General features: G+C 37.8%; 1 pseudogene; it reads right to left on the bottom strand.

Annotated features, from left to right (window-relative positions):
* Positions 1 to 8124: 8124 nt before the first annotated feature.
* On the bottom strand, positions 8125 to 8244 carry LOC136215771 (5S ribosomal RNA; annotated as a pseudogene).
* Positions 8245 to 16309: the final 8065 nt, after the last annotated feature.

The raw sequence follows: 16309 nt of genomic DNA, 5'->3' as shown, positions 1-16309 counted from the left end.
TATTGTACCGGGTGATTCTCATTTCACTCAATGCCAAGGTACTGATGCTACGGAAACTGAGGTCCAGTTAGATGACCACTTCATCTCCCAAGTTGAGGAAGAACTTGATGGAGACAGCACTGCTGAAGAAGAAGCTGAAGCCAGTGGTCAGGATGACGCTGAGGAGTCTGAAGAGTATGACAGCGAAATCGAGGTTGAAAATGCTAACACTGGGTTAGAGTGTGGAGCTGTGCAAACTGACACCGAGTTAGCTGCTGGAGTTGAGCAAGTTGAGCAAGTTGAGCAATCTGACCAGACCCATACTGAGCACAAGGAACCTTCTCCTACTCACTCAGAAGAACCTGCTCATCATACCACTTCACCGCGTAGAAGGCGAAAGCTGGTTAAGGCCAGTGAGAAAATGGTCAGTGAACCTCTTGTGCAATCACCATCTATTCCTAAACTTGTCCTCTCCAAGACAACAAAGGATCCTTCTACTGTCAAACTGACATTCTTTAAGCGGCAATCCACTTCAACTTCCTCCGCGCCGTTGGAAAAACAAGCCTCTGTTTCTTCTCAACAGGAACATGCCGACCATAACACTTCAACCACGTCAACTAGTCAGGTTGAACCGACCACTGCTCATGCTGTCTCCTCAAGCATGGTGCTGACTCCCCATCTTTCCGCCGTCAGTACAGACAGTGTTTGGGTTATTACTTCTACAACAACTCTCTCTGCTGATCAATCAATAATTCCTCCAACTCAAGTGCAGATTGAGCCAACTCATCCAGTCACTGACCAGGGTACTCTCTTCACTCCACTTTCTTCTGGTCATACTGATGTACATCGGGATGCCACTGAGTCCGGCAAAAAGCTCATTGACTCAGTACAAGCACTCATCCACGATCTTCAACACTCCGCTTCGCCTGCTGCTGGATCTTCAATTCCTGAGACAACTCAGCTCTCCCAGGTCACTCTACTTCTCAACGAAGTCAAGGGACTCAAGGATCTGCTGAATGTAGTCTTGTCATTCCAAGCCCAGCAAGCTAAGCAGGATTCACTTTCCAAGTTGGCAGAGATACAGCTGTCAACAATTCAACATCTGAACTCTCTCCATCAGCAAGTTCAGAAGTTATCTGTTGTGAACACTGACTACGCCACTTCCTCAGAACTCAAGATGCTTTTTGCTCAGCTTCATACTGAGCAACTTAAGACAAATGAGCAAATGGTGTCCTATAGTCAGTGCTCAGTCGAGCAAATCGGTGAGGCCATCAGGCTACTTAACCTCAACAAACAAGAGATGGATACTGACGCGTTGAAACAGAATGAGTTGCTATCTCTCGGACAGCAATCCTTCAATCACATCCGTCATAATAATATCCAGCGTCATCATTATGACTCAGCTCTCTTGAAAACTTTCCACCAAGTCTTTGCTGGCCTCTCTGAAGCTCTCATCTGGCAAGCCAAAGCTCAAGCTTTCAGTGTAAATATGCTCGGTGCTGCTGATCTTCATATACCAGTCGAAGTATCAGCTGATGGAGTTGCCATTTTTGATGGCGTAAACGAAAGTGCTGACAAACTAAAAGAGCTTTCACAAGAACTTTCTCGTGCTGTCTTAACCGATGCGTTCAAGCTCCCTGAAGTTGACAAAACGGGGGAGAAAGCGCAAGCTGCCAGAGCTCAGCATGAGCGACGTCAGTACGAGCGAAGTCAGTCACAGGGCAAGAAAAAGAAATAGATAGGCTAGGTCTTAACATTTGTAATCTATATGCTATGATTATTTCTTTTGCTGTGTAACTGCTGACTTCTTTCAACTTATATATCATACTTACTTTTCTTATTCAAATACTGAGTTATGATATATGCTAATAAGTACTGAGTTATTATGTATCTTCATTTATATCAGCTTTGTTTAATACTTATAATATTTATTGACTAAATGATATGCTGATAACATGTTTGACATGAACCTATACACTTATGAAATATTCTGATAAGAACTCATTGAACAACAAATTATTCAGCGCGCTCTATATGTCTAAAAACTTCCGCCTAACACTGAGTAAATAGAATATGTGATATAGCTGACCTATATCTGAAAACTGACCTTAGACTTACTCATTTAAATCCTTAAATGTCTTAAGTAAAACTAAGTCAGTAGCTCAACCCTTACGGGGGAGTTTGCTTAATTATACTAGGTCAACTATCATGGGGGAGCTCATACTGAGTTCCTTGCTGAATAGTTTTGCCAACATCAAAATGGGGGAGTTTGTTGAAACACCTTTCCACATAATTTTGATTTGACAAAATTGTTTAAGTATAAATTAAAATACATATTCTAAACACACTAAGTTTAAATGCTTTGATTTATTCTACTAATGTGTTTGTTCAATGTTGAGTATAAATGTTATAAGTCATAAGGATTGGAAGGCCCAAGCCCAATACGGAAGCCAAGGCCCAAGTCAAACAACTCAGTACACTCGGCCCGCGTATGTCAAGACGTTGCCGTTTTGAACAAAAAACGTAACTCAGCAAACGGAAGGATCTAGAAGACCTTCAGGAACAACTTCATAATGAAGCTACTGAGTAGTCTCGACAAAGCGTACAAGACAGCAGCTGGCAAAGAAAAACTTCCAGACAAAGTGTTTCCTCTTTTGGCAAAGTTCAGACGACACAGTATGCTGTCCAGTTGACTTTACCATAAAAGGAGAGACCATCTGCTGAGCTGACCGAGGACAGAAGATACACGATTGTGATTAGCTGAGAGCTCTGTAAAAGTCAGGATGACAACGACACATAGCCGTTTCCCTCCAACGGTTATTTCGAAATTCGAAATGACCGATGACCCAGACGTCTCTATAAATAGTGCCATCACAAGCTTCACAAAACACAGAACTTGATCAAGCCATTACGCTGACCAAATCTCTACAAGTTCTGCAAGCAAGAAGCAAAGCAAAATTCTTACACTACATTTCTCATATCTGTGTAAAAGTCTAGAGTGATTGTAAATCGTCTAAAGTGTCTTAGCACATCTTTGTATTAGGACAAAACACTTATCATTTCTAGAGATAGAAAGGAGAGGCTGAGTACTCGGTTTTAAGTACTCAGCGGAGAGATTAGGATTGAGTAGAAGTATAGAGGAAGGTACTCTTGTCATACTCAATTGCTGATATTGTAAAAGGTTTGAGGCTCTACCTTTAAAGAGCTCAGTAGAGTATTTGAAATCTCGGAACGTGTTCTGGGGACAGGACGTAGGCTTAGAAGAAGCCGAACCTGGATAAATCTGCTGAGTGAAGTATTTCTTACCTTAACTCCTTATTTATATTGCTTGCTTTAAATAATCAAAACTGACCAAGTAAAGAGGTCAAGTTGAGTTGTGCGCGTTGAACGTCTGAGCTCAGGAATAGACTCTAAGTGTTATCTCCTGACTCAAGCTAAGAAACTGACCTAGTCACCTGTTGACTAAGCTAGTACCTTACTGTTCACTCAGCGCCGTTGTTCAAACTTTCTTTAGAAAAAGAAGTCTGCCTAAATTGCGAAAAAAGTTTAAATAGTTCCTAACCCCCCCTTGGAACTATACTTGCAACTAAACAAGGGACCAACAAAAACGACACATGACACATAAATAAAATTAATTTTCAACTAGAGATGGCAACAGTAACTATTTTACACGGTAAAAAAAATTCTAAATTTTTTTTCTAGTGTTCCGATAGAGTGAAAATTAATTTTATTTGTGTCATGTGCCTTTTTTGTATTGGTTAATGCTGTTAATTTTCCAACATAGTTAATTTTTCATTCAATATGGGTTGGATTTTATCTAATCTGATAGGTTAGGGGTCAAATATGACCAAATAATAGGTCAGGGACCAAATGCATAAATTTTGAATAGGTCAAGGGCTAAAAAATGCTTTAAGCCATAAAATAACTTAGAAAATATTGCAATGAAAAAAAATTATATAACGACAAAAAATATGTAAGGATCCATTCAAATTCTTTTTATTTAACTTTAATAAATAACATTATTAAAACCAATATAACTGGAATTTTTTTATAACACATTGGTAAAAAAAATATGTAAGATCCATTCAAATTCCAATCATTTCATTTTAATAAATAGCATTAAAACCAATGTAATTGAAAAAAAATTTATATTTATATTTAATTGATATAATAAAATAACTTACAAAATATCTCAACGAAAACAAATTATATAACGATAAAAAATATGTAAGGATCTATTCAAATTCCATTCATTTAATTTTAATAAATAGCATTAAAACCAATAAAACTAAAAAAAATTATAACACATTTAATTTTTCATTGTAATAATTAACACAATATTTAAACCTCCAAACTACTATGTAAACCAAATAAAATTTAAAAAGAAATACATGCTTATTTCAAATTCATGGATTTATCAAAGATTTCTGAAAGCACGAGAAAAAGAATTTTAAGGAGAGCTAGAATTTGATTGAAAAAAGATCGCCACAAACTGTAGTAAATATTTTAAAATTGCAAGATTATATAGAAAAAGTATTATACAAGAACGGAAAGTAATGACCCTTGCAAACATGTTAACATGGCCAACAACTTCTAAAACCTATTATCAAGCAATTATAAAGATATGTATGTTAATTTATTTACAATTTGTAAATTTAAATTATTTTAAAATAAAATCTTAATATTACTACATGTAAATGATATAAAATTTAAAAAATATTAAAATATTGTACAAAAAAATTATCCATCCGCGCAACGCGCGGGCACAATATTAGTTATATATAAAAATTGAAGATTGTTCAATAACAAATAAAAAGCGCGGAAATGAAAGAATCTAAGTGAATCGATAAGTTACAACATTAAAGATATCATCCAAAATGAATCTGTGACAGAAATCAGGGGCGTAATGCCACCACTGACTACTAGAAGTCGAGACACTGTATCGAGCAAGCGAATCGGCAACCATGTTTCCTTCCCGAAAAATGTGTGATGTAAAAATCTCCATCCCCGAGCATTGATGCCATCATTTCAACTAGTCCTGTCGAATCGTCCAAGGCACGACAACTAATTTATTGCGAAGTAATTGTACCACAAACGTTGAATCAAATTCAATCCATAGATGTACCCAGCCTCGTCCTTGTGCGATATTTATAACATAAATCACCGCCTGAAGTCTGCCAATGTGAGCAAGCGTAGAACTTATAGGGAGGGTGAAGCTGCCCTGAGGAAAGCCTCTGGAATTGCGGAAGATACCACCTGCCCCCGGCAGCTCCCATCGAATCCAAGACGGAGTCGTCCGTGTTGACTTTTACCCAGTTCAGAGGCGGTGGGATCCAACGAACACCAATAATATTTGGGGCAGGTTGGGGTCTTGCAAGGACTGGAACAGTAGCCAAGGCGAAGCCAAATCCCCAAGTTGGGGTCTCTCCTCTAACAAAAAAATGCAAAATACAAAAATGACACAAACACATGTCGAGTAGCTGGGAGCTGTTTAATTGAATGAAAATGCAGCTGGGGATGAGCTGCATGCAATCCTATATATTGCGTCCTTCACTTTTGAGGAAGTTACAATATGCCCTATTGTTGTGCGAGCACAATTTCTTCATCTTGGGAGGATATGTCATACGTACCATGATCCTCTCTACCTAGTATATGACTTTATTTCTAGGAGCGTTTTTGGAGATCATTAATCTCTCTATGTGCTCTCATGGCCTTTTTCAATCTTGGTCCCTGTCGTTCCTAGGCTGCTTACTGGAATGGACGACCTTCTCGCTTAGTAGAGTATTTAGTTATGGGCATGCCATCTACAGAAATATCTTGCCCGATTCATTAAGTCCTTGAAGGTTCAGGGTCTGTTGGTGGTTAACTCTTAGGATATGTCTTTGTTGAGGCAGTAGGCCGCCATGATGTTGATCGCTCCTTCCACATTCAATACCTTGACCCAAATGGCTTCCTACTAGAATCTCTGCACGTGGTCCTTAAGGGTTTCTTTTTATATTAGACTAGGTAGTTGAGATCCTTCATGGGTTTTCTCTCAGGGATGGATGTTACGATGTGGTCAGTGAAGAGCCCTAACATCTCCTTGAAGTTGATGATCATCTCGGTATCAAGGGACTCCTACCAGTAGGAGGCACCATTCATTAAGGTGGTGGCGAATGGGCAACACAACACCTGAGTTGATCTTTTGGAGGACTACTCGTTGGTATTCTTTGCTTTCCTTATGGGGGGAGTTCAAGATCTGTGGTGTCTTACTGTGGAGTCTTCTTTCCCCTTAATTAGGTGACTGAATCCTTTACCCGATCTTTTGGAAACCCATATTGCTAAAGATAACAACTACGGGTAGTATAATGTCTAGTTGAGAAATCAGCATTCTCAAGTTTATTTATATACCTAATAGTCTCATCCAATATCTCCAGTTTTTCTTTAACCTCCACTATTTGGATGGTGTGTTTTAGTTGCATGACGTTGATGATGTTCTGGACAGATCTCGGGTTTTCTACCAATCATCAGGAGATTGCGCCTAGGAGCCTTTGTTGTTGGGCATCTAAGGCCTCAATGTCCTCTTCTATATCTAGAGGTAGACCATGATAGACCTAAAACTATCATCATGCTTCTTCTTCCGCCACCATTTGAACTATAGATGCAGGAAGTGCACTAGAGGATGGAAGTTGGATGGAACCATTCAAGCGAGTCATTGTTGTGTTTGTTCCACGCTCACTGCACCAATTCAATGTGGTTGAATCTTAAAAGTCAACTTAGAGACCTGCAATTGGATAAAAACAGAGTCAAAGGGGGTCGTTGTCCGACTAACCCGCTCTGATGCATAAGTCAGTTTGAGGTAGGACTCGAGGATGAACACAACGTTAAATAGAAGCTGTAATGTAAGCTTAATGAATGAACTAATCTACATTGAGTTGAGCTTACTCTATTTATATTATGATCGAATTATATAAGACGGTTATGAGTTGAGAAGCAGGATATTCCATGTGTCATATGTTGATAGGTGAATGTGTGTCCATATATCAATGCCTAATATTCCTCAAGCCCACTAGGCTCGAGATTCACGAGATTGGGTGTGATTTCTGTAGCGGATGATCTTTGACTAGGTGTTTTGAGACTTCTCGAGTCGAGGTCTCTAGTGCAGAGTCGTATTATGCAGTTTGGCTATGGAGATACCACATGTTCCCTTTTTTGGGGTGTTGGTTCCAATCTCTCAATTGCCACATGGCGAGTTTATATTAGCCTAATATCATTTAGCATAGATGGATAATACATTTTATAATGCATTATTGCAGTCATTTTTTTTATACAATATAATTATCAACGTTATAAAATTTTAATATTTTGATTATATAAGTAAAATTTTAATGACAATTTTTATAATCTAATATAAAAAATGTATCTTTAAATTCATTGTTAATTGAACAACATAATAGCATTTTTATTAAATTAAAGATCATAAATAATAAAATTACGATGAACAAGATACAATTAATAAACATTCAAATGAATTGAATATATGGAAGGATAATTGTTTTAGGTCCGATGAGATCAGTCTCCTTAAAACAGATCTTGTCACCATTGACACTTATTAATCAGGTTACTATGGAAGTGTGAGTTAAACTCTAAACATGTATCGAATTATAACAAAAAAAATCAAGAAATAGTACAAACGAATTAAAATAAAAGTTTTGAGAGCTGAACCAAATTTGCCAGGGAGGAAATTTTTTAGATGAATTGTCTATCCGTTTCGAATGAGCCAAAAACCACTCTTATAGGCATACTGTTGGAATATTTTTTTTCTTCTAAATTAATTTAAGAGTTAATTCACTGAATCAAGAATTGACCTTATAGAATTAATTCACGTTAATGATAATTAAAACCAGTATAACTACTAAATTGTTTTACAGAATTAATAATTCTATTTAATTCTATTAATGAGATTTAATTATTTAATAACCACATGACTTGAAAGCTATAAATTACAAACTAATAAATAAAGTTAACTTAAAATTAGTTTTTAGAATAGAACCAAGGAAGATTATGAATTTCTTTTGAGATGATATGACAAATTCTTTTTTTTTAATCAAAACAAGTGTTTTAATCATCTCATCTACCTTTAAACAATAATGATTAAAAAGTTTTGGGATGCAACACGAGAACTTCCCAAGAGGTCACCCATCTTAGTACTACTCTCGTCCAAGCATGTTTAATTTCGGAGTTCTGATGGGATCCGTTGCATTAGTGCTGGTATTTAATACAATATATTTCACCTATTATATATTTATAATAGAATAGATAGATAGATCACGTTAATGACAGTTAAAACTAATGTAATCATTAAAACATTTTAAAGAATTAATAATGATCATTAGTTCTATTAATAAGATTTAATTATCTAGTAACAACCGAACTTTAAAGCTATAAATTGCAAATTAATAAATAAAATAAACTTAAAAGTATGTTTCAGCTATTATATATATTTTTAATAAAAAAAAAATTCTTGTTTGTCCCATTTTTTGGTTCGAGGCTCGTCAGACACATTTTAGGTGAATCATCTCTCAATTAAAGCTTTATGCGTACGCTAAAACTCGAGATCTAACTTAAGCGACTTGAGACTCTTAACCACTCAAACGAACCTTAATTGGTAAGTTAATTATTATAGATATTTCGTGTTTGATATTATATGTATAATATTTTATGTCAAGTTATGCTCATGACTCTTCAACTTTACATTTATTTTCATTACAATGCCTGAACTCTAAAATCAGATATTATGATCCCAGAATTTTGCATTTTACTAATATAATGGTCTCTTTTAACGTTCATCAAGATCATTACTCTAATAGTAGGTAACCCTTTATTATGGAGTTGATAAAAATTATATTCTAAACAACTTTAATTCTTGAACCTTTTGATTTTGAGGCAATTTAGATGTGTTTGGCTAGAAAAGAGAAATAGTTGTTTAGATACAGAAAACTATGAATTACAATTTTAAAAATCGAAAATGGTAAGTACATAGAGGATGTCGTTTTAAATAATTTGAAGGGAAAAATACAAAAATAAACTATGTGGTTTGAGTCATTTTCAAATATAAACTATGTGGTTTAAAACTTAGTAAACAGATACATTGATGTTATTCCGTTAGCAAACACAGTCCAAATTGACCAACGGTATTAAAATAAAAGTCAAAAGAAAAAGAGTTAATTTCCTCCTTATATTTATTTATTTATTTTATAAATTACCTATTTTATTATTTAATTATCATAAACAAACCTCAAAATAAAAATAAAAATTCAAACTAACAATTTCTCTTCGTCTTCAATCTCTCTCCTTCCATTCTTCTCCAAAAGGCAAGCTTTATAGAGGGTTATTCTCGAGGGAAATTGAGGCGAAATGAATTGCAAATACATGTAGAGACCAAGTGATAAAGGGAAGAAAATATTGAAATTATAGGGACTAAGACAGTAATTTACAAGGGATAAATATGTAACTTTTTGATAGACTTGTTGTATATTTTTCGGAATTAGAAATTGAGACAAAGAAAATCCTTTATTGAACACAAAAATATGAGAACATGCATTATTTTGAGGTACACTCCACTCAATTATATTTTGCTACATCTATCTACCTATATATATATCTCTCAATCCAAGACACTTACATTTTTATATATATATATAAATGTCAAGCACACATTTTTTACTAAATTTGGATCCATACAAGTCCAAATTTATTCACTAACCACAAGTTAGTATTCATGCCATAAATGCATTACCTTATCTTATCTCATCACGTGAACATGCATTATTTTTCCTTTTTTTTAAAATATAATTAAGTTTATTAATTTTAACATGTCCCCTTAAACTTAATTTTTCGTGACTCCTAGTTGAGCTCTCAAATGGCTGAATGTATCGTACTTCAACGGCTTCGTGAAAATATCTGCAATTTGATCTTGAGTTTTCACGTACTTCATCTTCACCTCCTTTTGCTCAATGCACTCCCGAATAAAATGATACCTCGTATCAATATGCTTACTTCGATCATGAAACACTGGATTTTTCGCTAATGCCAGTGCAGATTTATTATCAATAAAAATGTCCGTTGGATTATTTTGTCCCATCTGAAATTCTTCTAGCAATTTTTGAAGCCAAATTGCATGACAGACACATGAGGTTGCAGCGACATATTCAGCTTCACAGGTTGATAGCGTCACAATTGCCTACTTCTTCGAACTCCACGTAAATGCAGTATCACCTAGAAAAAATACAAAACCAGTTGTACTTTTTCGATCATCCTTGTCACCGGCCCAATCACTATCACAATATCCTGTTGAAACACCTTTCCACATAATTTTGATTTGACAAAATTGTTTAAGTGTAATTAAAAATATTCTAAACACACTAAGTTTAAATGCTTTGATTTATTCTACTAATGTGTTTGTTCAATGTTGAGTTAAATTGTTTATAAGACATAAAGATTAAAAGGCCCAAAGCCCAATACGGAAGTCAAAGCCCAAGTCAAACAGTTCAATACAACTCGGCCCGCGTATGTCAAAACGCTGTCGTTATGTACAAAACGCAGCTCAGCGGAAGAAGGATCTAGAAGACATTCGTTGAACAACTTCGGGACGAAGCTGCTGAGTTGAATCGACAAAGAGTACAAGACAGCAGCTGAGTAAGAACAACTTCCAGACAAAGTGTTTCCACTTTGGGTAAAGTTCAGAAGACACAGAACGCTGTCTAGTTGACCTTACCATAAATGGAGAGACAATCTGCCGAGCTGACTAAAAGCTGCTCAACACTGACCGAGGACAGAAGATACTCAAATCTGATTGGCCGAGAGCTCTGAGCAAGATTGAGTGACAACGACAGGAAGCCGTTTCCCTCCAACGGTTATTTCAAAATTCGAAATGACCGATGTCTCAGACGTCTCTATAAATAGAGCCCTTCAGTTGCTTCATTCGATATAGAACTTGAACAAGCCATTACGCTGACCAAAATTCTACTCAAAGTTCTGCAAGAAAAAGCAAAGCAATCTTACACCAAATTTCATATCTTTCGTGTAAAAGTTTAGAGTGATTATTCAATCATCTAAGGTGTCTTAGCAATTGTTGTTTAGGACAAACACTTATCATTTCTAGAAATTAGAAAGGAGAGGCTGAGTACTCGGTTATAGTACTCAGCGAGAGATTAGGAGTGAGTAGAGGTATAGAGGAAGGTACTCTTATTATACTCAGCTTCTAAGTTGTAAAAGGTTTGATGCTCTACCGTTAAAGAGCTCAGTAGAGAATTCGAAATCTCGAAACGTGTTCCGGGGACAGGACGTAAGCTTGGAGGCCGAACCTGGATAAATCTGCAGAGTAATATCTTTCTAACCTTAAACTCCTTAATATATATATTGCTTGCTTAAACAAAACTGACCAAGTAAAGAGGTCAAGCTGAGTTGTGCGCATTGAATATCTGAGCTCAGGAATAGACTCTAAGTGCTATCTCTTGACTTAAGTAAAGAAACTTACCTAGTCACCAGTTGACTAAGCCAGTGTCTTGCTATTCACTCAGCACCGCTGTTAAAACCTTTTTCCTGAAGAAAAAGAAGTCTGCCCTAAAGAAAAATTTTAAATAGTTCCTAACCCCCCCTTGGAACTATACTTGTAACGTTATAAGGGACCAACAAGTGGTATCAGAGCCTGAAAGCTCACTGTAAAAGGTTTAACCACCTTGAGCTGATCCCCATTATGGGCGAAAACATCACTCGGTTTCTCCCAGGAAACCAAACAACTCAAATCTTACCTGAGGGGTTGTCCATTACTCGGCCTCCCCTATTCTTCGGGTCTAATTATACCTTCTGGAAGAATAGGATGAAAAATTTCATTCAGGCTACAAATATGAGTGCCTGGCTGTCCATAGTCCAAGGCCCATTTGTACCTGTCGAAGTTGTGGCTGTCCAAACAGTTGTTAAAGCTGAGGCCAAATGGACAGAGGATGATCTCAAGAAGCTACAAAATCACGCTTTGGCTATAAACATGCTTCACTGTGCGCTCGATGCTGCAGAATATAATAAAATTTCAGGTTGTGAGTCGGCACAAGAGATCTGGAAGAAGCTGGAGGTCACCTACGAAGGAACCAATAAAGTAAAGGAGTCCAAGGTGAACCAGCAGATGAGACTGTACTAGCTGTTCGAAATGAACGATGATGAGGGAATATCTGACATGAATGCAAGGTTTACAAACATCATCAATGAGCTCAAGAGACTTGGGAAGATCTTCACTAAGGAAGAACAAGTTAAGAAGATTCTCAGGAGCCTTCCCAAAGACTGGCAAGCAAAGAAGACCGCTGTTGAGGAAGCTCAGGACTTAACCACCTATAAATATGATGAGCTCATCGGCTCGCTGTTGACCCATGAGATATCAATGAAAAACTTCGAGGTGAAGGAAAAGTCTGAAGACAAGAAGCAAAAATCTCTTATCATGAAAGCTGACTCCACTGATGGGAGCTCAACAGATGATGAAGAGATGGCTATGTTCACAAGAAAGATGAAAAGGCTGTTCAGAAAGAATGACAAATATTCTAAGAAGCCCTACAGAAAGTTTGATAAGTATAAAGCTGAGTCCAGCGACAGCAAATACAAGAAGGACAACTCAAAGCCCATTACATGCTTTGAATGTCATCAAACTGGCCATATCAAGTCAAGCTGTCCCACGCTGAGGAAAGAAAGGAAGAACGGCAAAAAGGCAATGGTGGCAACATGGAGCGACAGTGATGAGTCTTCATCATCAGAAGCTGATGCCACTGAGTCAGCAAAGATCTGTTTTATGGCTGACGAACTTGCTGAGCCGTGCGTCTCTGAGCATGCTGACCCTTCCATTGCATCTAACGATGAGGAGCAATCAAATGAGGTAATATCACTTCCCCAGCTCAGAAATGAAATGGTAAATGCCTTGAGTGACCTCTACACACTTGTCAAAAAGTGTAATAAGAAAGTTAAAGCACTCAGCAGGCGTTGTGACGAGGTTGAAGAGGTCAAGCTGAGTGACCTCAGATTCCTTCTTCAGGACAACTCAACTTTGCATGATAACATGGAGATCATACATAAGTCTGTCTCTGAAGTCCAATCAGATTCTAAGAAACTGAGAAAGGACGTCACAACTATCCAGAACCAATTAAAGGTTCCAAACAAAAGAAATATTCCTCTGAATACTCAGTACCGAGGTACTGGTCAGCAGAGATGGAATCCTCAGCGGAAAGTCCAGTGTGACTTCTGTGGGAAGAAAGGACACACCACAAAGGTGTGCTGGCACGCTCAGCACTGGGGTGCTGACCAGTTAGTGAGAAATCCTAAACGGAAGGTCAGCTATGACTTCTGTGGAAAGAATGGCCATACTGTCCAAGTATGCCTCCATAAAATTAAATATGATGCTTTACCTGTTGAACCTAACAAGCAAGGACCCAAAAAGAATTGGGTACCTAAGAGTAACTAGTTACATTGCAGGTAAGCCTGAAATGTGCTGAGAAGTCAAAGATGTGGTATATTGACAGCGCATGCTCGAGGCATATGACTGGTGATGAAACTCAGTTCATCACATTTGAGCGTAAACGAGGAGGAAGCGTAAGTTTTGGAGACAACAAAAAGGGTAAGATAGTAGGTTCAGGAACCGTTAGAGGTAATCCTACTATTGAGTCAGTCTCCCTAGTCAGCGGACTCAAATATAACTTACTCAGCGTAGCTCAGCTATGTGATAATGGGAGAAAAGTTATATTTGATGACACTGGATGTAAAATATACGAGGGTAAAACTAATGAGTTAATTTTAACTGCCCCTCGCATTGATAGTGTCTTCATGCTGAACTTGGAGAAAAAGTTTTCAAAAACTGTATGCTTAGTTTCAAAGGAAGAAAATTCCTGGCTATGGCACAGGAGACTTGGTCATGTAAGCATGGACCTCCTGGCCAAGTTAGCAAGAAAGCAATTGGTTGAGGGACTGCCAGAACTTAAATTTGAAAAAGATCAACTATGCCACGCTTGCCAAGCTGGAAAACAAACCAAACAATCTTTTCATAGTAAAAATATTGTCTCAAATAAGCGTCCGTTAGAGTTACTACACTTGGATCTCTTCGGTCCAGTCCAGCCGCTGAGTCTGGGTGGAAGAAGATTTTCCCTGGTCATTGTAGATGACTTCTCTCGATACACTTGGGTCATCTTGCTGAGTAGCAAGGATGAGACCTTTGAGACATTTTCAAATTTGGTTAGAAAACTTGAAAATGATAAAGACCTAAAATTGGCTCACATCCGAAGTGATAATTGTAAAGAATTCAAAAACCAACAGTTTGTTGAATTCTGTGAAGCCAGCGGCATTGACCATAATTTCTCTGCTCCTAGGACGCCTCAACAAAATGGGGTTATTGAAAGGAAGAATAGAACCTTGGTTGAAATAGCCAGGACAATGCTGAGTGAGCATAGGCTTCCAAAGTACTTTTGGGGAGAAGCTGTTAACACAACGCGCTATATTCTTAATAGGGCTCTTGTTAGACCTATACTAAAGAAAACCCCCTACGAACTTTGGAAAGGACGAAAGCCCAATATTGGATACTTTCGTGCCTTTGGCTGTAAATGTTTTATTTTAAACACCAAAGATAGCCTAGCTAAGTTTGACTCAAAAGCTGATGAAGCTATCTTTTTAGGCTACTCAACAAACAGCAAAGCATACAGAGTTTTTAATAAACGAACTTAAGTTTTAAAAGAGTCAGTACATGTTGAGTTCGACGAAACTAACCCTGCAGGAAGATATCTGCCGCTGACCGAGGATGATCCACACTCAGTACCCGCTGATCAAGATACAGCCGCTGAGTCATTCCCTCAAGGGCTGACCAAAGGTAAAAGTGAACCAAATATAGTTTTCACTGACCAGTCATCACCTGCAGAGATTGTTGAAACACAGACAGCACAAGACATAAATCTACCAAAGGAGATCAGAATTCCAAGAGGGCACTCAGTGAGTGCAATCCTTGATGCCGCTAAGAATACCCTGATGACAAGAAATCAACTCAGGAGATACCTCAGCAACGTGGCCTTCGTCTCAGTTCAGGAACCAAAGAATTTCGCTGAAGTTGAGTACGACGAGTTCTGGATGATCGCAATGTAAGAGGAGCTTGATCAATTCAGAAGGAATGATGTATGGGAGTTGGTGCCTCATCCCAAGAGTCAGAAGACTATTGGAACAAGATGGGTCTTCCGAAACAAGCTGGATGAACAAGGGAACATGGTCAGAAACAAAGCAAGACTTGTAGCTCAGGGCTACAGTCAGCAAGAAGGTATTGACTACGATGAGACCTTTGCCCCAGTGGCAAGGGTAGAGGCAATTAGAATTTTATGTGCATATGCATCTTACATGAACTTTAAATTATTCCAAATGGATGTTAAGAGTGCATTTCTTAATGGAGTTATAAACGAGGAAGTTTATGTTAATCAGCCTCCAGGGTTTGAGGATTCTAAATTCCCAAACCACGTTTATAAACTCAAAAAGGCTCTGTACGGCCTCAAGCAAGCACCACGTGCTTGGTATGAGAGGCTGACCAGTTTCCTGCTGACTAGAAATTATGTCAGAGGCAAAGCTGATACAACCTTATTCATTAAGAGAAAGGGTAAAGATACCCTGCTGGCTCAAATATATGTTGATGATATTATTTTCGGTGCTACTAATGAGTCAATGTGCAAGGAATTTAGCAAGCAAATGCAGACTGAGTTTGAAATGTCGATGATGGGAGAACTCAACTTCTTCCTTGGACTTCAAATCAAACAAGGGAAGAATGGCATCTTCATCAGTCAAGCTAAATATGCCAAGGAGATATTGAAGAAATATGATCTTGAAAATTGTAAGCCAATATCCACTCCTATGGGCACTGACACTGTCCTCTGCGCTGACGAGAATGGTAAGTCTGTAGACAGCAAATTGTATCGAGGTATGATAGGCTCTCTACTTTACTTAACAGCAAGTAGACCGAACATTCAGTTCTCAGTATGTTACTGTGCTAGATATCAATCTAACCCTAAGGAATCTCATTACATAGCTGTAAAAAGAATCCTTAGATATTTGCAAAGCTCAGTGAACGCAGGTTTATGGTATCCCAACACTCATGGTTTTACACTCGTTGGATACACTGACGCTGACTATGGACGAGACAAGCTAGAACAGAAAAGCACCTCTAGAGGATGTCATTTCTTAGGAAGCTGTCTTGTATCCTGGTTCAGCAAGAAGCAGGCGTCAGTAGCCTTGTCTACCACTGAAGCTGAGTACATTGCTGCTGGACACTGTGTTGCTCAAGTCCTATGGA

The sequence above is a fragment of the Euphorbia lathyris genome, chromosome 1, assembly GCF_963576675.1.
Source record: "Euphorbia lathyris chromosome 1, ddEupLath1.1, whole genome shotgun sequence".
NCBI classification, from domain to species: Eukaryota; Viridiplantae; Streptophyta; class Magnoliopsida; order Malpighiales; family Euphorbiaceae; genus Euphorbia; species Euphorbia lathyris.
Note: the sequence above shows the minus strand (reverse complement) of the source record. Positions and strands in the feature narration are given on the sequence as shown.